This window comes from Alosa pseudoharengus, unplaced genomic scaffold, assembly GCF_046254945.1.
Source record: "Alosa pseudoharengus isolate Yale_2024_CS ecotype anadromous, Long Island Sound unplaced genomic scaffold, YU_APseudo_1.1 YU_APseudo_1.1_scf_6, whole genome shotgun sequence".
NCBI lineage: Eukaryota > Metazoa > Chordata > Actinopteri > Clupeiformes > Clupeidae > Alosa > Alosa pseudoharengus.
Window position 1 is genome coordinate 38,129,489 of NW_027468848.1, and position 18,285 is coordinate 38,147,773.

The window sequence follows — 18,285 nt, forward strand, 5'->3', positions numbered from 1 at the left end:
CTTCTTTTGACAAGAGTGGTTACTTCAAGGGTTGCCATAAAGTGTGCGTTCGTTAAAGTGACCTGCACATTAGCGAGAAAGTCACAGCAAATTCAGCACAAAAAATACATGGTTTGTTGATGGAGCTTTGGTGCGTGGACAGCTGCTAGGATTTTATTTTTCCCGTCAGTTTCTCTTTGTATCATGAAATAGGGACAGAATTATCATACAGGCAACATTTGAGGAGCAAACGCTGACTACTCTTTCATGCACAAGGGCTCTATAGCTCAGTGGTAAGAGCACTGGTCTCGTAAACCAGGGGTCGCGAGTTCAAACCTCGCTGGAGCCTGTTTCACGACCGTGGCACAGAGACAGACCTACCTATATTTTTTCTCCTTTGTCTGTGACGTAAAGGTTCTGTGGTAAAGGTCGACAAAACCCTAAATCTTCAGTGTCGTGGCTTCATAGCTCAGTGGTTAGAGCACTGGTCTTATAAACCAGGGGTTGTGAATAAACCCTCACTGGAGCCTGAGCTCTGTGGAAATTTTTTACAGCAATGGTAACCACTTTTCCTGGGTCGTCTGCTGTTGACTGCCTTCTTTTGACAAGAGTGGTTACTTCAAGGGTTGCCATAAAGTGTGCGTTCGTTAAAGTGACCTGCACATTAGTGAGAAAGTCACAGAAAATTCAGCACAACAAATACATGGTTTGTTGATGGAGCATTGGTGCGTGGACAGCTCCTAGGATTTAATTTTTCCCATCAGTTTCTCTTTGTATCATGAAATAGGGACAGAATTATCATACAGGCAACATTTGAGGAGCAAACGTTGACTACTCTTTCATGCACAAGGGCTCTATAGCTCAGTGGTAAGAGCACTGTTCTCGTAAACCAGGGGTCGCGAGTTCAACCCTCACTGGAGCCTGAGCTCTGCGGAATGTTTTTACAGCAAAGGTAACCACTTTTCCTGGGTCGTCTGCTGTTGACTGCCTTCTTTTGACAAGAGTGGTTACTTCAAGGGTTGCCATAAAGTGTGCGTTCGTTAAAGTGACCTGCACATTAGCGAGAAAGTCACAGCAAATTCAGCACAAAAAATACATGGTTTGTTGATGGAGCTTTGGTGCGTGGACAGCTGCTAGGATTTTATTTTTCCCGTCAGTTTCTCTTTGTATCATGAAATAGGGACAGAATTATCATACAGGCAACATTTGAGGAGCAAACGCTGACTACTCTTTCATGCACAAGGGCTCTATAGCTCAGTGGTAAGAGCACTGGTCTCGTAAACCAGGGGTCGCGAGTTCAAACCTCGCTGGAGCCTGTTTCACGACCGTGGCACAGAGACAGACCTACCTATATTTTTTCTCCTTTGTCTGTGACGTAAAGGTTCTGTGGTAAAGGTCGACAAAACCCTAAATCTTCAGTGTCGTGGCTTCATAGCTCAGTGGTTAGAGCACTGGTCTTATAAACCAGGGGTTGTGAATAAACCCTCACTGGAGCCTGAGCTCTGTGGAAATTTTTTACAGCAATGGTAACCACTTTTCCTGGGTCGTCTGCTGTTGACTGCCTTCTTTTGACAAGAGTGGTTACTTCAAGGGTTGCCATAAAGTGTGCGTTCGTTAAAGTGACCTGCACATTAGTGAGAAAGTCACAGAAAATTCAGCACAACAAATACATGGTTTGTTGATGGAGCATTGGTGCGTGGACAGCTCCTAGGATTTAATTTTTCCCATCAGTTTCTCTTTGTATCATGAAATAGGGACAGAATTATCATACAGGCAACATTTGAGGAGCAAACGTTGACTACTCTTTCATGCACAAGGGCTCTATAGCTCAGTGGTAAGAGCACTGTTCTCGTAAACCAGGGGTCGCGAGTTCAACCCTCACTGGAGCCTGAGCTCTGCGGAATGTTTTTACAGCAAAGGTAACCACTTTTCCTGGGTCGTCTGCTGTTGACTGCCTTCTTTTGACAAGAGTGGTTACTTCAAGGGTTGCCATAAAGTGTGCGTTCGTTAAAGTGACCTGCACATTAGCGAGAAAGTCACAGCAAATTCAGCACAAAAAATACATGGTTTGTTGATGGAGCTTTGGTGCGTGGACAGCTGCTAGGATTTTATTTTTCCCGTCAGTTTCTCTTTGTATCATGAAATAGGGACAGAATTATCATACAGGCAACATTTGAGGAGCAAACGCTGACTACTCTTTCATGCACAAGGGCTCTATAGCTCAGTGGTAAGAGCACTGGTCTCGTAAACCAGGGGTCGCGAGTTCAAACCTCGCTGGAGCCTGTTTCACGACCGTGGCACAGAGACAGACCTACCTATATTTTTTCTCCTTTGTCTGTGACGTAAAGGTTCTGTGGTAAAGGTCGACAAAACCCTAAATCTTCAGTGTCGTGGCTTCATAGCTCAGTGGTTAGAGCACTGGTCTTATAAACCACGGGTCGTGAATTCAACCCTCACTGGAGCCTGAGCTCTGCGGAAATTTTTTACAGCAATGGTAACCACTTTTCCTGGGTCGTCTGCTGTTGACAGCCTTCTTTTGACAAGAGTGGTTACTTCAAGGGTTGCCATAAAGTGTGCGTTCGTTAAAGTGACCTGCACATTAGCGAGAAAGTCACAGCAAATTCAGCACAAAAAATACATGGTTGTTGATGGAGCTTTGGTGCGTGGACAGCTGCTAGGATTTTATTTTTCCCGTCAGTTTCTCTTTGTATCATGAAATAGGGACAGAATTATCATACAGGCAACATTTGAGGAGCAAACGCTGACTACTCTTTCATGCACAAGGGCTCTATAGCTCAGTGGTAAGAGCACTGGTCTCGTAAACCAGGGGTCGCGAGTTCAAACCTCGCTGGAGCCTGTTTCACGACCGTGGCACAGAGACTGACCTACCTTTATTTTTTCTCCTTTGTCTGTGACGTAAAGGTTCTGTGGGAAAGGTCGACAAAACCCTAAATCTTCAGTGTCGTGGCTTCATAGCTCAGTGGTTAGAGCACTGGTCTTGTAAACCAGGGGTCGTGAGTTCAATCCTCACTGGAGCCTGAGCTCTGCGGAATGTTTTTACAGCAAAGGTAACCACTTTTCCTGGGTCGTCTGCTGTTGACTGCCTTCTTTTGACAAGAGTGGTTACTTCAAGGGTTGCCATAAAGTGTGCGTTCGTTAAAGTGACCTGCACATTAGCGAGAAAGTCACAGCAAATTCAGCACAAAAAATACATGGTTGTTGATGGAGCTTTGGTGCGTGGACAGCTGCTAGTATTTTATTTTTCCCGTCAGTTTCTCTTTGTATCATGAAATAGGGACAGAATGATCATACAGGCAAGATTTGAGGAGCAAACGCTGACTACTCTTTCATGCACAAGGGCTCTATAGCTCAGTGGTAAGAGCACTGGTCTCGTAAACCAGGGGTCGCGAGTTCAATCCTCGCTGGAGCCTGTTTCACGACCGTGGCACAGAGACTGACCTACCTTTATTTTTTCTCCTTTGTCTGTGACGTAAAGGTTCTGTGGGAAAGGTCGACAAAACCCTAAATCTTCAGTTTTGTGGCTTCATAGCTCAGTGGTTAGAGCACTGGTCTTGTAAACCAGGGGTCGTGAGTTCAATCCTCACTGGAGCCTGAGCTCTGCGGAATGTTTTTACAGCAAAGGTAACCACTTTTCCTGGGTCGTCTGCTGTTGACTGCCTTCTTTTGACAAGAGTGGTTACTTCAAGGGTTGCCATAAAGTGTGCGTTCGTTAAAGTGACCTGCACATTAGCGAGAAAGTCACAGCAAATTCAGCACAAAAAATACATGGTTTGTTGATGGAGCTTTGGTGCGTGGACAGCTGCTAGTATTTTATTTTTCCCGTCAGTTTCTCTTTGTATCATGAAATAGGGACAGAATTATCATACAGGCAACATTTGAGGAGCAAACGCTGACTACTCTTTCATGCACAAGGGCTCTATAGCTCAGTGGTAAGAGCACTGTTCTCGTAAACCAGGGGTCGCGAGTTCAACCCTCACTGGAGCCTGAGCTCTGCGGAATGTTTTTACAGCAAAGGTAACCACTTTTCCTGGGTCGTCTGCTGTTGACTGCCTTCTTTTGACAAGAGTGGTTACTTCAAGGGTTGCCATAAAGTGTGCGTTCGTTAAAGTGACCTGCACATTAGCGAGAAAGTCACAGCAAATTCAGCACAAAAAATACATGGTTTGTTGATGGAGCTTTGGTGCGTGGACAGCTGCTAGTATTTTATTTTTCCCGTCAGTTTCTCTTTGTATCATGAAATAGGGACAGAATTATCATACAGGCAACATTTGAGGAGCAAACGCTGACTACTCTTTCATGCACAAGGGCTCTATAGCTCAGTGGTAAGAGCACTGTTCTCGTAAACCAGGGGTCGCGAGTTCAACCCTCACTGGAGCCTGAGCTCTGCGGAATGTTTTTACAGCAAAGGTAACCACTTTTCCTGGGTCGTCTGCTGTTGACTGCCTTCTTTTGACAAGAGTGGTTACTTCAAGGGTTGCCATAAAGTGTGCGTTCGTTAAAGTGACCTGCACATTAGCGAGAAAGTCACAGCAAATTCAGCACAAAAAATACATGGTTTGTTGATGGAGCTTTGGTGCGTGGACAGCTGCTAGGATTTTATTTTTCCCGTCAGTTTCTCTTTGTATCATGAAATAGGGACAGAATTATCATACAGGCAACATTTGAGGAGCAAACGCTGACTACTCTTTCATGCACAAGGGCTCTATAGCTCAGTGGTAAGAGCACTGGTCTCGTAAACCAGGGGTCGCGAGTTCAAACCTCGCTGGAGCCTGTTTCACGACCGTGGCACAGAGACAGACCTACCTATATTTTTTCTCCTTTGTCTGTGACGTAAAGGTTCTGTGGTAAAGGTCGACAAAACCCTAAATCTTCAGTGTTGTGGCTTCATAGCTCAGTGGTTAGAGCACTGGTCTTATAAACCAGGGGTCGTGAATTCAACCCTCACTGGAGCCTGAGCTCTGCGGAAATTTTTTACAGCAATGGTAACCACTTTTCCTGGGTCGTCTGCTGTTGACAGCCTTCTTTTGACAAGAGTGGTTACTTCAAGGGTTGCCATAAAGTGTGCGTTCGTTAAAGTGACCTGCACATTAGCGAGAAAGTCACAGCAAATTCAGCACAAAAAATACATGGTTGTTGATGGAGCTTTGGTGCGTGGACAGCTGCTAGTATTTTATTTTTCCCGTCAGTTTCTCTTTGTATCATGAAATAGGGACAGAATTATCATACAGGCAACATTTGAGGAGCAAACGCTGACTACTCTTTCATGCACAAGGGCTCTATAGCTCAGTGGTAAGAGCACTGGTCTCGTAAACCAGGGGTCGCGAGTTCAAACCTCGCTGGAGCCTGTTTCACGACCGTGGCACAGAGACAGACCTACCTATATTTTTTCTCCTTTGTCTGTGACGTAAAGGTTCTGTGGTAAAGGTCGACAAAACCCTAAATCTTCAGTGTCGTGGCTTCATAGCTCAGTGGTTAGAGCACTGGTCTTATAAACCAGGGGTCGTGAATTCAACCCTCACTGGAGCCTGAGCTCTGCGGAAATTTTTTACAGCAATGGTAACCACTTTTCCTGGGTCGTCTGCTGTTGACAGCCTTCTTTTGACAAGAGTGGTTACTTCAAGGGTTGCCATAAAGTGTGCGTTCGTTAAAGTGACCTGCACATTAGCGAGAAAGTCACAGCAAATTCAGCACAAAAAATACATGGTTGTTGATGGAGCTTTGGTGCGTGGACAGCTGCTAGTATTTTATTTTTCCCGTCAGTTTCTCTTTGTATCATGAAATAGGGACAGAATTATCATACAGGCAACATTTGAGGAGCAAACGCTGACTACTCTTTCATGCACAAGGGCTCTATAGCTCAGTGGTAAGAGCACTGGTCTCGTAAACCAGGGGTCGCGAGTTCAAACCTCGCTGGAGCCTGTTTCACGACCGTGGCACAGAGACAGACCTACCTATATTTTTTCTCCTTTGTCTGTGACGTAAAGGTTCTGTGGTAAAGGTCGACAAAACCCTAAATCTTCAGTGTCGTGGCTTCATAGCTCAGTGGTTAGAGCACTGGTCTTATAAACCACGGGTCGTGAATTCAACCCTCACTGGAGCCTGAGCTCTGCGGAAATTTTTTACAGCAATGGTAACCACTTTTCCTGGGTCGTCTGCTGTTGACAGCCTTCTTTTGACAAGAGTGGTTACTTCAAGGGTTGCCATAAAGTGTGCGTTCGTTAAAGTGACCTGCACATTAGCGAGAAAGTCACAGCAAATTCAGCACAAAAAATACATGGTTGTTGATGGAGCTTTGGTGCGTGGACAGCTGCTAGGATTTTATTTTTCCCGTCAGTTTCTCTTTGTATCATGAAATAGGGACAGAATTATCATACAGGCAACATTTGAGGAGCAAACGCTGACTACTCTTTCATGCACAAGGGCTCTATAGCTCAGTGGTAAGAGCACTGGTCTCGTAAACCAGGGGTCGCGAGTTCAAACCTCGCTGGAGCCTGTTTCACGACCGTGGCACAGAGACAGACCTACCTATATTTTTTCTCCTTTGTCTGTGACGTAAAGGTTCTGTGGTAAAGGTCGACAAAACCCTAAATCTTCAGTGTCGTGGCTTCATAGCTCAGTGGTTAGAGCACTGGTCTTATAAACCACGGGTCGTGAATTCAACCCTCACTGGAGCCTGAGCTCTGCGGAAATTTTTTACAGCAATGGTAACCACTTTTCCTGGGTCGTCTGCTGTTGACAGCCTTCTTTTGACAAGAGTGGTTACTTCAAGGGTTGCCATAAAGTGTGCGTTCGTTAAAGTGACCTGCACATTAGCGAGAAAGTCACAGCAAATTCAGCACAAAAAATACATGGTTGTTGATGGAGCTTTGGTGCGTGGACAGCTGCTAGTATTTTATTTTTCCCGTCAGTTTCTCTTTGTATCATGAAATAGGGACAGAATGATCATACAGGCAAGATTTGAGGAGCAAACGCTGACTACTCTTTCATGCACAAGGGCTCTATAGCTCAGTGGTAAGAGCACTGGTCTCGTAAACCAGGGGTCGCGAGTTCAATCCTCGCTGGAGCCTGTTTCACGACCGTGGCACAGAGACTGACCTACCTTTATTTTTTCTCCTTTGTCTGTGACGTAAAGGTTCTGTGGGAAAGGTCGACAAAACCCTAAATCTTCAGTTTTGTGGCTTCATAGCTCAGTGGTTAGAGCACTGGTCTTGTAAACCAGGGGTCGTGAGTTCAATCCTCACTGGAGCCTGAGCTCTGCGGAATGTTTTTACAGCAAAGGTAACCACTTTTCCTGGGTCGTCTGCTGTTGACTGCCTTCTTTTGACAAGAGTGGTTACTTCAAGGGTTGCCATAAAGTGTGCGTTCGTTAAAGTGACCTGCACATTAGCGAGAAAGTCACAGAAAATTCAGCACAACAAATACATGGTTTGTTGATGGAGCATTGGTGCGTGGACAGCTCCTAGGATTTAATTTTTCCCATCAGTTTCTCTTTGTATCATGAAATAGGGACAGAATTATCATACAGGCAACATTTGAGGAGCAAACGTTGACTACTCTTTCATGCACAAGGGCTCTATAGCTCAGTGGTAAGAGCACTGTTCTCGTAAACCAGGGGTCGCGAGTTCAATCCTCGCTGGAGCCTGTTTCACGACCGTGGCACAGAGACTGACCTACCTTTATTTTTTCTCCTTTGTCTGTGACGTAAAGGTTCTGTGGGAAAGGTCGACAAAACCCTAAATCTTCAGTTTTGTGGCTTCATAGCTCAGTGGTTAGAGCACTGGTCTTGTAAACCAGGGGTCGTGAGTTCAATCCTCACTGGAGCCTGAGCTCTGCGGAATGTTTTTACAGCAAAGGTAACCACTTTTCCTGGGTCGTCTGCTGTTGACTGCCTTCTTTTGACAAGAGTGGTTACTTCAAGGGTTGCCATAAAGTGTGCGTTCGTTAAAGTGACCTGCACATTAGCGAGAAAGTCACAGAAAATTCAGCACAACAAATACATGGTTTGTTGATGGAGCATTGGTGCGTGGACAGCTCCTAGGATTTAATTTTTCCCATCAGTTTCTCTTTGTATCATGAAATAGGGACAGAATTATCATACAGGCAACATTTGAGGAGCAAACGTTGACTACTCTTTCATGCACAAGGGCTCTATAGCTCAGTGGTAAGAGCACTGTTCTCGTAAACCAGGGGTCGCGAGTTCAAACCTTGCTGGAGCCAGTTTCACGACCGTGGCACAGAGACTGACCTACCTTTATTTTTCTCCTTTGTCTGTGACGTAAAGGTTCTGTGGTAAAGGTCGACAAAACCCTAAAACCTCAGGTTCTTGGCTTCATAGCTCAGTGGTTAGAGCACTGGTCTTGTAAACCAGGGGTCGTGAGTTCAATCCTCACTGGAGCCTGAGCTCTGCCGAACGCTTTTACAGCAAAGGTAACCACTTTTCCTGGGTCGTCTGCTGTTGACTGCCTTCTTTTGACAAAAGTGGTTACTTCAAGGGTTGCCATAAAGTGTGCGTTCGTTAAAGTGACCTGCACATTAGCGAGAAAGTCACAGCAAATTCAGCACAAAAAATACATGGTTTGTTGATGGAGCATTGGTGCGTGGACAGCTGCTAGGATTTTATTTTTCCCGTCAGTTTCTCTTTGTATCATGAAATAGGGACAGAATTATCATACAGGCAACATTTGAGGAGCAAACGCTGACTACTCTTTCATGCACCAGGGCTCTATAGCTCAGTGGTAAGAGCACTGGTCTCGTAAACCAGGGGTCGCGAGTTCAATCCTCGCTGGAGCCTGTTTCAGCACTGTGGCACACAGATTGACTTACCTTTATTTTTTCTTCTTTGTCTGTGACGTAAAGGTTCTGTGGTAAAGGTCGACAAAACACACATCTCAAAATGTACCCGCGTTCACTGGGCTCACCGATCAGACCTGCTTTTGTACACAGCGGCCATACCATGGAGCGACATGAAATGTGGCACACCAGATTTTCTGACCCAAAATCTGCAACAGTGTGGCTTCATAGCTCAGTGGTCAGAGCACTGGTCTTGTAAACCAGGGGTCGTGAGTTCAATCCTCACTGGAGCCTAGACCTGACGTAACAGTTTTACAGCAAAGGTGAAATGAGCAACTTTGCCTGGATAGTCTACCATTAACCACCTTCTATAGACAAAAATACTGGTTACTTCAAGTGTACCAGTGGTGTGTCTTGAGTCAATCAGCCTTCAGCAAATGTGAAATCTCTGCTTTTGTTCAAGTGAATTGCACCTTAGCTAGAAAGTCAAAGCAAATTTAGGAAGAAAAATACATGGATTGTTGATGGCGCTTTGGTGCGTGTGGACAGCTCCTAGGAATTTAATTTCCCCATCAGTTTGTTTTTTTTATCATGAAATAGGGACAGGATTATCGTACAGGAAACATTTGAGGAGCAAACGCTGAATACTTTTGCGTGCACGAGGGCTCCATAGCTCAGTGGCAAGAGCACTGGTCTCGTAAACCAGGGGTCGCGAGTTCAAGCCTCGCGCAGGAGCCTTTCTGCAGGTCCGTGGCACAGTCACTGCCATAGCATTATTTGTTCTCCTTTGGCTGTGACGTAAAACTTCTGTGTAAAGGTCGGCAAAACACGCATCTGAAAATCTTCTTCCGTTTACTCCTCTAATCGATCTGTCCTGCTTTTCGATGCAGCCGCCATATCGAGTAGCCACATGAAACGTGGTACACCAGATTTCTTGACCCTAATTCTTTAGTTTTGTGGCTTCATAGCTCAGTGGATAGAGCACTGGTCTTGTAAACCAGGGATAGTGAGTTCAAACCTCACTGGAGTCTGATTTCTGCGGAACATTTTTACAGCTAAGGTAACCACTTTTCCTGGGTCGTCTGCTGTTGACAGCCTTCTTTTGACAAGAGTGGTTACTTCAAGGGTTGCCATAAAGTGTGCGTTCGTTAAAGTGACCTGCACATTAGCGAGAAAGTCACAGCAAATTCAGCACAAAAAATACATGGTTGTTGATGGAGCTTTGGTACGTGGACAGCTGCTAGTATTTTATTTTTCCCGTCAGTTTCTCTTTGTATCATGAAATAGGGACAGAATTATCATACAGGCAACATTTGAGGAGCAAACGCTGACTACTCTTTCATGCACAAGGGCTCTATAGCTCAGTGGTAAGAGCACTGGTCTCGTAAACCAGGGGTCGCGAGTTCAAACCTCGCTGGAGCCTGTTTCACGACCGTGGCACAGAGACAGACCTACCTATATTTTTTCTCCTTTGTCTGTGACGTAAAGGTTCTGTGGTAAAGGTCGACAAAACCCTAAATCTTCAGTGTCGTGGCTTCATAGCTCAGTGGTTAGAGCACTGGTCTTATAAACCAGGGGTCGTGAATTCAACCCTCACTGGAGCCTGAGCTCTGCGGAAATTTTTTACAGCAATGGTAACCACTTTTCCTGGGTCGTCTGCTGTTGACAGCCTTCTTTTGACAAGAGTGGTTACTTCAAGGGTTGCCATAAAGTGTGCGTTCGTTAAAGTGACCTGCACATTAGCGAGAAAGTCACAGCAAATTCAGCACAAAAAATACATGGTTGTTGATGGAGCTTTGGTGCGTGGACAGCTGCTAGTATTTTATTTTTCCCGTCAGTTTCTCTTTGTATCATGAAATAGGGACAGAATGATCATACAGGCAAGATTTGAGGAGCAAACGCTGACTACTCTTTCATGCACAAGGGCTCTATAGCTCAGTGGTAAGAGCACTGGTCTCGTAAACCAGGGGTCGCGAGTTCAATCCTCGCTGGAGCCTGTTTCACGACCGTGGCACAGAGACTGACCTACCTTTATTTTTTCTCCTTTGTCTGTGACGTAAAGGTTCTGTGGGAAAGGTCGACAAAACCCTAAATCTTCAGTTTTGTGGCTTCATAGCTCAGTGGTTAGAGCACTGGTCTTGTAAACCAGGGGTCGTGAGTTCAATCCTCACTGGAGCCTGAGCTCTGCGGAATGTTTTTACAGCAAAGGTAACCACTTTTCCTGGGTCGTCTGCTGTTGACTGCCTTCTTTTGACAAGAGTGGTTACTTCAAGGGTTGCCATAAAGTGTGCGTTCGTTAAAGTGACCTGCACATTAGCGAGAAAGTCACAGAAAATTCAGCACAACAAATACATGGTTTGTTGATGGAGCATTGGTGCGTGGACAGCTCCTAGGATTTAATTTTTCCCATCAGTTTCTCTTTGTATCATGAAATAGGGACAGAATTATCATACAGGCAACATTTGAGGAGCAAACGTTGACTACTCTTTCATGCACAAGGGCTCTATAGCTCAGTGGTAAGAGCACTGTTCTCGTAAACCAGGGGTCGCGAGTTCAATCCTCGCTGGAGCCTGTTTCACGACCGTGGCACAGAGACTGACCTACCTTTATTTTTTCTCCTTTGTCTGTGACGTAAAGGTTCTGTGGGAAAGGTCGACAAAACCCTAAATCTTCAGTTTTGTGGCTTCATAGCTCAGTGGTTAGAGCACTGGTCTTGTAAACCAGGGGTCGTGAGTTCAATCCTCACTGGAGCCTGAGCTCTGCGGAATGTTTTTACAGCAAAGGTAACCACTTTTCCTGGGTCGTCTGCTGTTGACTGCCTTCTTTTGACAAGAGTGGTTACTTCAAGGGTTGCCATAAAGTGTGCGTTCGTTAAAGTGACCTGCACATTAGCGAGAAAGTCACAGAAAATTCAGCACAACAAATACATGGTTTGTTGATGGAGCATTGGTGCGTGGACAGCTCCTAGGATTTAATTTTTCCCATCAGTTTCTCTTTGTATCATGAAATAGGGACAGAATTATCATACAGGCAACATTTGAGGAGCAAACGTTGACTACTCTTTCATGCACAAGGGCTCTATAGCTCAGTGGTAAGAGCACTGTTCTCGTAAACCAGGGGTCGCGAGTTCAAACCTTGCTGGAGCCAGTTTCACGACCGTGGCACAGAGACTGACCTACCTTTATTTTTCTCCTTTGTCTGTGACGTAAAGGTTCTGTGGTAAAGGTCGACAAAACCCTAAAACCTCAGGTTCTTGGCTTCATAGCTCAGTGGTTAGAGCACTGGTCTTGTAAACCAGGGGTCGCGAGTTCAATCCTCGCTGGAGCCTGTTTCAGCACTGTGGCACACAGATTGACTTACCTTTATTTTTTCTTCTTTGTCTGTGACGTAAAGGTTCTGTGGTAAAGGTCGACAAAACACACATCTCAAAATGTACCCGCGTTCACTGGGCTCACCGATCAGACCTGCTTTTGTACACAGCGGCCATACCATGGAGCGACATGAAATGTGGCACACCAGATTTTCTGACCCAAAATCTGCAACAGTGTGGCTTCATAGCTCAGTGGTCAGAGCACTGGTCTTGTAAACCAGGGGTCGTGAGTTCAATCCTCACTGGAGCCTAGACCTGACGTAACAGTTTTACAGCAAAGGTGAAATGAGCAACTTTGCCTGGATAGTCTACCATTAACCACCTTCTATAGACAAAAATACTGGTTACTTCAAGTGTACCAGTGGTGTGTCTTGAGTCAATCAGCCTTCAGCAAATGTGAAATCTCTGCTTTTGTTCAAGTGAATTGCACCTTAGCTAGAAAGTCAAAGCAAATTTAGGAAGAAAAATACATGGATTGTTGATGGCGCTTTGGTGCGTGTGGACAGCTCCTAGGAATTTAATTTCCCCATCAGTTTGTTTTTTTTATCATGAAATAGGGACAGGATTATCGTACAGGAAACATTTGAGGAGCAAACGCTGAATACTTTTGCGTGCACGAGGGCTCCATAGCTCAGTGGCAAGAGCACTGGTCTCGTAAACCAGGGGTCGCGAGTTCAAGCCTCGCGCAGGAGCCTTTCTGCAGGTCCGTGGCACAGTCACTGCCATAGCATTATTTGTTCTCCTTTGGCTGTGACGTAAAACTTCTGTGTAAAGGTCGGCAAAACACGCATCTGAAAATCTTCTTCCGTTTACTCCTCTAATCGATCTGTCCTGCTTTTCGATGCAGCCGCCATATCGAGTAGCCACATGAAACGTGGTACACCAGATTTCTTGACCCTAATTCTTTAGTTTTGTGGCTTCATAGCTCAGTGGATAGAGCACTGGTCTTGTAAACCAGGGATAGTGAGTTCAAACCTCACTGGAGTCTGATTTCTGCGGAACATTTTTACAGCTAAGGTAACCACTTTTCCTGGGTCATCTGCTGTTGACAGCCTTCTTTTGACAAGAGTGGTTACTTCAAGGGTTGCCATAAAGTGTGCGTTCGTTAAAGTGACCTGCACATTAGCGAGAAAGTCACAGCAAATTCAGCACAAAAAATACATGGTTGTTGATGGAGCTTTGGTGCGTGGACAGCTGCTAGTATTTTATTTTTCCCGTCAGTTTCTCTTTGTATCATGAAATAGGGACAGAATTATCATACAGGCAACATTTGAGGAGCAAACGCTGACTACTCTTTCATGCACAAGGGCTCTATAGCTCAGTGGTAAGAGCACTGGTCTCGTAAACCAGGGGTCGCGAGTTCAAACCTCGCTGGAGCCTGTTTCACGACCGTGGCACAGAGACAGACCTACCTATATTTTTTCTCCTTTGTCTGTGACGTAAAGGTTCTGTGGTAAAGGTCGACAAAACCCTAAATCTTCAGTGTCGTGGCTTCATAGCTCAGTGGTTAGAGCACTGGTCTTATAAACCAGGGGTCGTGAATTCAACCCTCACTGGAGCCTGAGCTCTGCGGAAATTTTTTACAGCAATGGTAACCACTTTTCCTGGGTCGTCTGCTGTTGACAGCCTTCTTTTGACAAGAGTGGTTACTTCAAGGGTTGCCATAAAGTGTGCGTTCGTTAAAGTGACCTGCACATTAGCGAGAAAGTCACAGCAAATTCAGCACAAAAAATACATGGTTGTTGATGGAGCTTTGGTGCGTGGACAGCTGCTAGTATTTTATTTTTCCCGTCAGTTTCTCTTTGTATCATGAAATAGGGACAGAATGATCATACAGGCAAGATTTGAGGAGCAAACGCTGACTACTCTTTCATGCACAAGGGCTCTATAGCTCAGTGGTAAGAGCACTGGTCTCGTAAACCAGGGGTCGCGAGTTCAATCCTCGCTGGAGCCTGTTTCACGACCGTGGCACAGAGACTGACCTACCTTTATTTTTTCTCCTTTGTCTGTGACGTAAAGGTTCTGTGGGAAAGGTCGACAAAACCCTAAATCTTCAGTTTTGTGGCTTCATAGCTCAGTGGTTAGAGCACTGGTCTTGTAAACCAGGGGTCGTGAGTTCAATCCTCACTGGAGCCTGAGCTCTGCGGAATGTTTTTACAGCAAAGGTAACCACTTTTCCTGGGTCGTCTGCTGTTGACTGCCTTCTTTTGACAAGAGTGGTTACTTCAAGGGTTGCCATAAAGTGTGCGTTCGTTAAAGTGACCTGCACATTAGCGAGAAAGTCACAGCAAATTCAGCACAAAAAATACATGGTTTGTTGATGGAGCTTTGGTGCGTGGACAGCTGCTAGTATTTTATTTTTCCCGTCAGTTTCTCTTTGTATCATGAAATAGGGACAGAATTATCATACAGGCAACATTTGAGGAGCAAACGCTGACTACTCTTTCATGCACAAGGGCTCTATAGCTCAGTGGTAAGAGCACTGGTCTCGTAAACCAGGGGTCGCGAGTTCAAACCTCGCTGGAGCCTGTTTCACGACCGTGGCACAGAGACAGACCTACCTATATTTTTTCTCCTTTGTCTGTGACGTAAAGGTTCTGTGGTAAAGGTCGACAAAACCCTAAATCTTCAGTGTCGTGGCTTCATAGCTCAGTGGTTAGAGCACTGGTCTTATAAACCAGGGGTCGTGAATTCAACCCTCACTGGAGCCTGAGCTCTGCGGAAATTTTTTACAGCAATGGTAACCACTTTTCCTGGGTCGTCTGCTGTTGACAGCCTTCTTTTGACAAGAGTGGTTACTTCAAGGGTTGCCATAAAGTGTGCGTTCGTTAAAGTGACCTGCACATTAGCGAGAAAGTCACAGCAAATTCAGCACAAAAAATACATGGTTGTTGATGGAGCTTTGGTGCGTGGACAGCTGCTAGGATTTTATTTTTCCCGTCAGTTTCTCTTTGTATCATGAAATAGGGACAGAATGATCATACAGGCAAGATTTGAGGAGCAAACGCTGACTACTCTTTCATGCACAAGGGCTCTATAGCTCAGTGGTAAGAGCACTGGTCCCGTAAACCAGGGGTCGCGAGTTCAATCCTCGCTGGAGCCTGTTTCACGACCGTGGCACAGAGACTGACCTACCTTTATTTTTTCTCCTTTGTCTGTGACGTAAAGGTTCTGTGGGAAAGGTCGACAAAACCCTAAATCTTCAGTTTTGTGGCTTCATAGCTCAGTGGTTAGAGCACTGGTCTTGTAAACCAGGGGTCGTGAGTTCAATCCTCACTGGAGCCTGAGCTCTGCGGAATGTTTTTACAGCAAAGGTAACCACTTTTCCTGGGTCGTCTGCTGTTGACTGCCTTCTTTTGACAAGAGTGGTTACTTCAAGGGTTGCCATAAAGTGTGCGTTCGTTAAAGTGACCTGCACATTAGCGAGAAAGTCACAGCAAATTCAGCACAAAAAATACATGGTTTGTTGATGGAGCTTTGGTGCGTGGACAGCTGCTAGGATTTTATTTTTCCCGTCAGTTTCTCTTTGTATCATGAAATAGGGACAGAATTATCATACAGGCAACATTTGAGGAGCAAACGCTGACTACTCTTTCATGCACAAGGGCTCTATAGCTCAGTGGTAAGAGCACTGGTCTCGTAAACCAGGGGTCGCGAGTTCAAACCTCGCTGGAGCCTGTTTCACGACCGTGGCACAGAGACAGACCTACCTATATTTTTTCTCCTTTGTCTGTGACGTAAAGGTTCTGTGGTAAAGGTCGACAAAACCCTAAATCTTCAGTGTCGTGGCTTCATAGCTCAGTGGTTAGAGCACTGGTCTTATAAACCACGGGTCGTGAATTCAACCCTCACTGGAGCCTGAGCTCTGCGGAAATTTTTTACAGCAATGGTAACCACTTTTCCTGGGTCGTCTGCTGTTGACAGCCTTCTTTTGACAAGAGTGGTTACTTCAAGGGTTGCCATAAAGTGTGCGTTCGTTAAAGTGACCTGCACATTAGCGAGAAAGTCACAGCAAATTCAGCACAAAAAATACATGGTTGTTGATGGAGCTTTGGTGCGTGGACAGCTGCTAGTATTTTATTTTTCCCGTCAGTTTCTCTTTGTATCATGAAATAGGGACAGAATGATCATACAGGCAAGATTTGAGGAGCAAACGCTGACTACTCTTTCATGCACAAGGGCTCTATAGCTCAGTGGTAAGAGCACTGGTCTCGTAAACCAGGGGTCGCGAGTTCAATCCTCGCTGGAGCCTGTTTCACGACCGTGGCACAGAGACTGACCTACCTTTATTTTTTCTCCTTTGTCTGTGACGTAAAGGTTCTGTGGGAAAGGTCGACAAAACCCTAAATCTTCAGTTTTGTGGCTTCATAGCTCAGTGGTTAGAGCACTGGTCTTGTAAACCAGGGGTCGTGAGTTCAATCCTCACTGGAGCCTGAGCTCTGCGGAATGTTTTTACAGCAAAGGTAACCACTTTTCCTGGGTCGTCTGCTGTTGACTGCCTTCTTTTGACAAGAGTGGTTACTTCAAGGGTTGCCATAAAGTGTGCGTTCGTTAAAGTGACCTGCACATTAGCGAGAAAGTCACAGAAAATTCAGCACAACAAATACATGGTTTGTTGATGGAGCATTGGTGCGTGGACAGCTCCTAGGATTTAATTTTTCCCATCAGTTTCTCTTTGTATCATGAAATAGGGACAGAATTATCATACAGGCAACATTTGAGGAGCAAACGTTGACTACTCTTTCATGCACAAGGGCTCTATAGCTCAGTGGTAAGAGCACTGTTCTCGTAAACCAGGGGTCGCGAGTTCAAACCTCGCTGGAGCCTGTTTCACGACCGTGGCACAGAGACTGACCTACCTTTATTTTTTCTCCTTTGTCTGTGACGTAAAGGTTCTGTGGGAAAGGTCGACAAAACCCTAAATCTTCAGTTTTGTGGCTTCATAGCTCAGTGGTTAGAGCACTGATCTTGTAAACCAGGGGTCGTGAGTTCAATCCTCACTGGAGCCTGAGCTCTGCGGAATGTTTTTACAGCAAAGGTAACCACTTTTCCTGGGTCGTCTGCTGTTGACTGCCTTCTTTTGACAAGAGTGGTTACTTCAAGGGTTGCCATAAAGTGTGCGTTCGTTAAAGTGACCTGCACATTAGCGAGAAAGTCACAGAAAATTCAGCACAACAAATACATGGTTTGTTGATGGAGCATTGGTGCCTGGACAGCTCCTAGGATTTAATTTTTCCCATCAGTTTCTCTTTGTATCATGAAATAGGGACAGAATTATCATACAGGCAACATTTGAGGAGCAAACGTTGACTACTCTTTCATGCACAAGGGCTCTATAACTCAGTGGTAAGAGCACTGTTCTCGTAAACCAGGGGTCGCGAGTTCAAACCTTGCTGGAGCCAGTTTCACGACCGTGGCACAGAGACTGACCTACCTTTATTTTTCTCCTTTGTCTGTGACGTAAAGGTTCTGTGGTAAAGGTCGACAAAACCCTAAAACCTCAGGTTCTTGGCTTCATAGCTCAGTGGTTAGAGCACTGGTCTTGTAAACCAGGGGTCGTGAGTTCAATCCTCACTGGAGCCTGAGCTCTGCCGAACGCTTTTACAGCAAAGGTAACCACTTTTCCTGGGTCGTCTGCTGTTGACTGCCTTCTTTTGACAAAAGTGGTTACTTCAAGGGTTGCCATAAAGTGTGCGTTCGTTAAAGTGACCTGCACATTAGCGAGAAAGTCACAGCAAATTCAGCACAAAAAATACATGGTTTGTTGATGGAGCATTGGTGCGTGGACAGCTGCTAGGATTTTATTTTTCCCGTCAGTTTCTCTTTGTATCATGAAATAGGGACAGAATTATCATACAGGCAACATTTGAGGAGCAAACGCTGACTACTCTTTCATGCACCAGGGCTCTATAGCTCAGTGGTAAGAGCACTGGTCTCGTAAACCAGGGGTCGCGAGTTCAATCCTCGCTGGAGCCTGTTTCAGGACCGTGGCACAGAGATTGACTTACCTTTATTTTTTCTTCTTTGTCTGTGACGTAAAGGTTCTGTGGTAAAGGTCGACAAAACACACATCTCAAAATGTACCCGCGTTCACTGGGCTCACCGATCAGACCTGCTTTTGTACA

At 45.4% G+C, this 18,285-nt stretch overlaps 58 non-coding genes across 58 annotated transcripts; all 58 read left to right on the forward strand.

The window, feature by feature from the left end:
• The first annotated feature begins 255 nt into the window (after positions 1 to 255).
• trnat-cgu (transfer RNA threonine (anticodon CGU)) lies at positions 256 to 328 on the forward strand. The gene has a single exon. It is a non-coding gene; the product is annotated as a tRNA-Thr (tRNA).
• A 501-nt stretch (positions 329 to 829) lies between these two features.
• On the forward strand, positions 830 to 902 carry trnat-cgu (transfer RNA threonine (anticodon CGU)). The gene has a single exon. It is a non-coding gene; the product is annotated as a tRNA-Thr (tRNA).
• A 320-nt stretch (positions 903 to 1,222) lies between these two features.
• trnat-cgu (transfer RNA threonine (anticodon CGU)) lies at positions 1,223 to 1,295 on the forward strand. Its single transcript has one exon. It is a non-coding gene; the product is annotated as a tRNA-Thr (tRNA).
• Positions 1,296 to 1,796: 501 nt separating this feature from the next.
• Positions 1,797 to 1,869, forward strand: trnat-cgu (transfer RNA threonine (anticodon CGU)). The gene has a single exon. It is a non-coding gene; the product is annotated as a tRNA-Thr (tRNA).
• A 320-nt stretch (positions 1,870 to 2,189) lies between these two features.
• On the forward strand, positions 2,190 to 2,262 carry trnat-cgu (transfer RNA threonine (anticodon CGU)). Its single transcript has one exon. It is a non-coding gene; the product is annotated as a tRNA-Thr (tRNA).
• Positions 2,263 to 2,371: 109 nt separating this feature from the next.
• Positions 2,372 to 2,444, forward strand: trnai-uau (transfer RNA isoleucine (anticodon UAU)). The gene has a single exon. It is a non-coding gene; the product is annotated as a tRNA-Ile (tRNA).
• Positions 2,445 to 2,763: 319 nt separating this feature from the next.
• Positions 2,764 to 2,836, forward strand: trnat-cgu (transfer RNA threonine (anticodon CGU)). Its single transcript has one exon. It is a non-coding gene; the product is annotated as a tRNA-Thr (tRNA).
• A 109-nt stretch (positions 2,837 to 2,945) lies between these two features.
• Positions 2,946 to 3,018, forward strand: trnat-ugu (transfer RNA threonine (anticodon UGU)). Its single transcript has one exon. It is a non-coding gene; the product is annotated as a tRNA-Thr (tRNA).
• A 319-nt stretch (positions 3,019 to 3,337) lies between these two features.
• On the forward strand, positions 3,338 to 3,410 carry trnat-cgu (transfer RNA threonine (anticodon CGU)). The gene has a single exon. It is a non-coding gene; the product is annotated as a tRNA-Thr (tRNA).
• Positions 3,411 to 3,519: 109 nt separating this feature from the next.
• Positions 3,520 to 3,592, forward strand: trnat-ugu (transfer RNA threonine (anticodon UGU)). Its single transcript has one exon. It is a non-coding gene; the product is annotated as a tRNA-Thr (tRNA).
• Positions 3,593 to 3,912: 320 nt separating this feature from the next.
• trnat-cgu (transfer RNA threonine (anticodon CGU)) lies at positions 3,913 to 3,985 on the forward strand. Its single transcript has one exon. It is a non-coding gene; the product is annotated as a tRNA-Thr (tRNA).
• Positions 3,986 to 4,305: 320 nt separating this feature from the next.
• Positions 4,306 to 4,378, forward strand: trnat-cgu (transfer RNA threonine (anticodon CGU)). The gene has a single exon. It is a non-coding gene; the product is annotated as a tRNA-Thr (tRNA).
• A 320-nt stretch (positions 4,379 to 4,698) lies between these two features.
• Positions 4,699 to 4,771, forward strand: trnat-cgu (transfer RNA threonine (anticodon CGU)). Its single transcript has one exon. It is a non-coding gene; the product is annotated as a tRNA-Thr (tRNA).
• Positions 4,772 to 4,880: 109 nt separating this feature from the next.
• On the forward strand, positions 4,881 to 4,953 carry trnai-uau (transfer RNA isoleucine (anticodon UAU)). The gene has a single exon. It is a non-coding gene; the product is annotated as a tRNA-Ile (tRNA).
• A 319-nt stretch (positions 4,954 to 5,272) lies between these two features.
• On the forward strand, positions 5,273 to 5,345 carry trnat-cgu (transfer RNA threonine (anticodon CGU)). The gene has a single exon. It is a non-coding gene; the product is annotated as a tRNA-Thr (tRNA).
• A 109-nt stretch (positions 5,346 to 5,454) lies between these two features.
• trnai-uau (transfer RNA isoleucine (anticodon UAU)) lies at positions 5,455 to 5,527 on the forward strand. The gene has a single exon. It is a non-coding gene; the product is annotated as a tRNA-Ile (tRNA).
• A 319-nt stretch (positions 5,528 to 5,846) lies between these two features.
• Positions 5,847 to 5,919, forward strand: trnat-cgu (transfer RNA threonine (anticodon CGU)). Its single transcript has one exon. It is a non-coding gene; the product is annotated as a tRNA-Thr (tRNA).
• Positions 5,920 to 6,028: 109 nt separating this feature from the next.
• On the forward strand, positions 6,029 to 6,101 carry trnai-uau (transfer RNA isoleucine (anticodon UAU)). The gene has a single exon. It is a non-coding gene; the product is annotated as a tRNA-Ile (tRNA).
• Positions 6,102 to 6,420: 319 nt separating this feature from the next.
• trnat-cgu (transfer RNA threonine (anticodon CGU)) lies at positions 6,421 to 6,493 on the forward strand. The gene has a single exon. It is a non-coding gene; the product is annotated as a tRNA-Thr (tRNA).
• A 109-nt stretch (positions 6,494 to 6,602) lies between these two features.
• Positions 6,603 to 6,675, forward strand: trnai-uau (transfer RNA isoleucine (anticodon UAU)). Its single transcript has one exon. It is a non-coding gene; the product is annotated as a tRNA-Ile (tRNA).
• Positions 6,676 to 6,994: 319 nt separating this feature from the next.
• trnat-cgu (transfer RNA threonine (anticodon CGU)) lies at positions 6,995 to 7,067 on the forward strand. Its single transcript has one exon. It is a non-coding gene; the product is annotated as a tRNA-Thr (tRNA).
• A 109-nt stretch (positions 7,068 to 7,176) lies between these two features.
• trnat-ugu (transfer RNA threonine (anticodon UGU)) lies at positions 7,177 to 7,249 on the forward strand. The gene has a single exon. It is a non-coding gene; the product is annotated as a tRNA-Thr (tRNA).
• Positions 7,250 to 7,569: 320 nt separating this feature from the next.
• Positions 7,570 to 7,642, forward strand: trnat-cgu (transfer RNA threonine (anticodon CGU)). Its single transcript has one exon. It is a non-coding gene; the product is annotated as a tRNA-Thr (tRNA).
• Positions 7,643 to 7,751: 109 nt separating this feature from the next.
• On the forward strand, positions 7,752 to 7,824 carry trnat-ugu (transfer RNA threonine (anticodon UGU)). Its single transcript has one exon. It is a non-coding gene; the product is annotated as a tRNA-Thr (tRNA).
• Positions 7,825 to 8,144: 320 nt separating this feature from the next.
• On the forward strand, positions 8,145 to 8,217 carry trnat-cgu (transfer RNA threonine (anticodon CGU)). The gene has a single exon. It is a non-coding gene; the product is annotated as a tRNA-Thr (tRNA).
• Positions 8,218 to 8,325: 108 nt separating this feature from the next.
• On the forward strand, positions 8,326 to 8,398 carry trnat-ugu (transfer RNA threonine (anticodon UGU)). Its single transcript has one exon. It is a non-coding gene; the product is annotated as a tRNA-Thr (tRNA).
• Positions 8,399 to 8,718: 320 nt separating this feature from the next.
• Positions 8,719 to 8,791, forward strand: trnat-cgu (transfer RNA threonine (anticodon CGU)). The gene has a single exon. It is a non-coding gene; the product is annotated as a tRNA-Thr (tRNA).
• Positions 8,792 to 9,011: 220 nt separating this feature from the next.
• On the forward strand, positions 9,012 to 9,084 carry trnat-ugu (transfer RNA threonine (anticodon UGU)). The gene has a single exon. It is a non-coding gene; the product is annotated as a tRNA-Thr (tRNA).
• Positions 9,085 to 9,453: 369 nt separating this feature from the next.
• trnat-cgu (transfer RNA threonine (anticodon CGU)) lies at positions 9,454 to 9,528 on the forward strand. Its single transcript has one exon. It is a non-coding gene; the product is annotated as a tRNA-Thr (tRNA).
• A 220-nt stretch (positions 9,529 to 9,748) lies between these two features.
• trnat-ugu (transfer RNA threonine (anticodon UGU)) lies at positions 9,749 to 9,821 on the forward strand. Its single transcript has one exon. It is a non-coding gene; the product is annotated as a tRNA-Thr (tRNA).
• Positions 9,822 to 10,140: 319 nt separating this feature from the next.
• Positions 10,141 to 10,213, forward strand: trnat-cgu (transfer RNA threonine (anticodon CGU)). The gene has a single exon. It is a non-coding gene; the product is annotated as a tRNA-Thr (tRNA).
• Positions 10,214 to 10,322: 109 nt separating this feature from the next.
• On the forward strand, positions 10,323 to 10,395 carry trnai-uau (transfer RNA isoleucine (anticodon UAU)). The gene has a single exon. It is a non-coding gene; the product is annotated as a tRNA-Ile (tRNA).
• A 319-nt stretch (positions 10,396 to 10,714) lies between these two features.
• On the forward strand, positions 10,715 to 10,787 carry trnat-cgu (transfer RNA threonine (anticodon CGU)). Its single transcript has one exon. It is a non-coding gene; the product is annotated as a tRNA-Thr (tRNA).
• A 109-nt stretch (positions 10,788 to 10,896) lies between these two features.
• trnat-ugu (transfer RNA threonine (anticodon UGU)) lies at positions 10,897 to 10,969 on the forward strand. Its single transcript has one exon. It is a non-coding gene; the product is annotated as a tRNA-Thr (tRNA).
• Positions 10,970 to 11,289: 320 nt separating this feature from the next.
• On the forward strand, positions 11,290 to 11,362 carry trnat-cgu (transfer RNA threonine (anticodon CGU)). Its single transcript has one exon. It is a non-coding gene; the product is annotated as a tRNA-Thr (tRNA).
• A 109-nt stretch (positions 11,363 to 11,471) lies between these two features.
• Positions 11,472 to 11,544, forward strand: trnat-ugu (transfer RNA threonine (anticodon UGU)). Its single transcript has one exon. It is a non-coding gene; the product is annotated as a tRNA-Thr (tRNA).
• A 320-nt stretch (positions 11,545 to 11,864) lies between these two features.
• Positions 11,865 to 11,937, forward strand: trnat-cgu (transfer RNA threonine (anticodon CGU)). The gene has a single exon. It is a non-coding gene; the product is annotated as a tRNA-Thr (tRNA).
• A 108-nt stretch (positions 11,938 to 12,045) lies between these two features.
• Positions 12,046 to 12,118, forward strand: trnat-ugu (transfer RNA threonine (anticodon UGU)). Its single transcript has one exon. It is a non-coding gene; the product is annotated as a tRNA-Thr (tRNA).
• A 220-nt stretch (positions 12,119 to 12,338) lies between these two features.
• On the forward strand, positions 12,339 to 12,411 carry trnat-ugu (transfer RNA threonine (anticodon UGU)). The gene has a single exon. It is a non-coding gene; the product is annotated as a tRNA-Thr (tRNA).
• A 369-nt stretch (positions 12,412 to 12,780) lies between these two features.
• trnat-cgu (transfer RNA threonine (anticodon CGU)) lies at positions 12,781 to 12,855 on the forward strand. Its single transcript has one exon. It is a non-coding gene; the product is annotated as a tRNA-Thr (tRNA).
• Positions 12,856 to 13,075: 220 nt separating this feature from the next.
• trnat-ugu (transfer RNA threonine (anticodon UGU)) lies at positions 13,076 to 13,148 on the forward strand. Its single transcript has one exon. It is a non-coding gene; the product is annotated as a tRNA-Thr (tRNA).
• A 319-nt stretch (positions 13,149 to 13,467) lies between these two features.
• Positions 13,468 to 13,540, forward strand: trnat-cgu (transfer RNA threonine (anticodon CGU)). The gene has a single exon. It is a non-coding gene; the product is annotated as a tRNA-Thr (tRNA).
• A 109-nt stretch (positions 13,541 to 13,649) lies between these two features.
• On the forward strand, positions 13,650 to 13,722 carry trnai-uau (transfer RNA isoleucine (anticodon UAU)). The gene has a single exon. It is a non-coding gene; the product is annotated as a tRNA-Ile (tRNA).
• Positions 13,723 to 14,041: 319 nt separating this feature from the next.
• trnat-cgu (transfer RNA threonine (anticodon CGU)) lies at positions 14,042 to 14,114 on the forward strand. The gene has a single exon. It is a non-coding gene; the product is annotated as a tRNA-Thr (tRNA).
• A 109-nt stretch (positions 14,115 to 14,223) lies between these two features.
• trnat-ugu (transfer RNA threonine (anticodon UGU)) lies at positions 14,224 to 14,296 on the forward strand. Its single transcript has one exon. It is a non-coding gene; the product is annotated as a tRNA-Thr (tRNA).
• A 320-nt stretch (positions 14,297 to 14,616) lies between these two features.
• Positions 14,617 to 14,689, forward strand: trnat-cgu (transfer RNA threonine (anticodon CGU)). The gene has a single exon. It is a non-coding gene; the product is annotated as a tRNA-Thr (tRNA).
• A 109-nt stretch (positions 14,690 to 14,798) lies between these two features.
• Positions 14,799 to 14,871, forward strand: trnai-uau (transfer RNA isoleucine (anticodon UAU)). Its single transcript has one exon. It is a non-coding gene; the product is annotated as a tRNA-Ile (tRNA).
• Positions 14,872 to 15,190: 319 nt separating this feature from the next.
• Positions 15,191 to 15,263, forward strand: trnat-cgu (transfer RNA threonine (anticodon CGU)). Its single transcript has one exon. It is a non-coding gene; the product is annotated as a tRNA-Thr (tRNA).
• Positions 15,264 to 15,372: 109 nt separating this feature from the next.
• On the forward strand, positions 15,373 to 15,445 carry trnat-ugu (transfer RNA threonine (anticodon UGU)). The gene has a single exon. It is a non-coding gene; the product is annotated as a tRNA-Thr (tRNA).
• A 320-nt stretch (positions 15,446 to 15,765) lies between these two features.
• Positions 15,766 to 15,838, forward strand: trnat-cgu (transfer RNA threonine (anticodon CGU)). Its single transcript has one exon. It is a non-coding gene; the product is annotated as a tRNA-Thr (tRNA).
• Positions 15,839 to 15,947: 109 nt separating this feature from the next.
• trnai-uau (transfer RNA isoleucine (anticodon UAU)) lies at positions 15,948 to 16,020 on the forward strand. Its single transcript has one exon. It is a non-coding gene; the product is annotated as a tRNA-Ile (tRNA).
• A 319-nt stretch (positions 16,021 to 16,339) lies between these two features.
• On the forward strand, positions 16,340 to 16,412 carry trnat-cgu (transfer RNA threonine (anticodon CGU)). Its single transcript has one exon. It is a non-coding gene; the product is annotated as a tRNA-Thr (tRNA).
• A 109-nt stretch (positions 16,413 to 16,521) lies between these two features.
• On the forward strand, positions 16,522 to 16,594 carry trnat-ugu (transfer RNA threonine (anticodon UGU)). The gene has a single exon. It is a non-coding gene; the product is annotated as a tRNA-Thr (tRNA).
• Positions 16,595 to 16,914: 320 nt separating this feature from the next.
• trnat-cgu (transfer RNA threonine (anticodon CGU)) lies at positions 16,915 to 16,987 on the forward strand. Its single transcript has one exon. It is a non-coding gene; the product is annotated as a tRNA-Thr (tRNA).
• A 109-nt stretch (positions 16,988 to 17,096) lies between these two features.
• Positions 17,097 to 17,169, forward strand: trnat-ugu (transfer RNA threonine (anticodon UGU)). The gene has a single exon. It is a non-coding gene; the product is annotated as a tRNA-Thr (tRNA).
• Positions 17,170 to 17,489: 320 nt separating this feature from the next.
• Positions 17,490 to 17,562, forward strand: trnat-cgu (transfer RNA threonine (anticodon CGU)). The gene has a single exon. It is a non-coding gene; the product is annotated as a tRNA-Thr (tRNA).
• A 108-nt stretch (positions 17,563 to 17,670) lies between these two features.
• Positions 17,671 to 17,743, forward strand: trnat-ugu (transfer RNA threonine (anticodon UGU)). The gene has a single exon. It is a non-coding gene; the product is annotated as a tRNA-Thr (tRNA).
• Positions 17,744 to 18,063: 320 nt separating this feature from the next.
• Positions 18,064 to 18,136, forward strand: trnat-cgu (transfer RNA threonine (anticodon CGU)). The gene has a single exon. It is a non-coding gene; the product is annotated as a tRNA-Thr (tRNA).
• Positions 18,137 to 18,285: the final 149 nt, after the last annotated feature.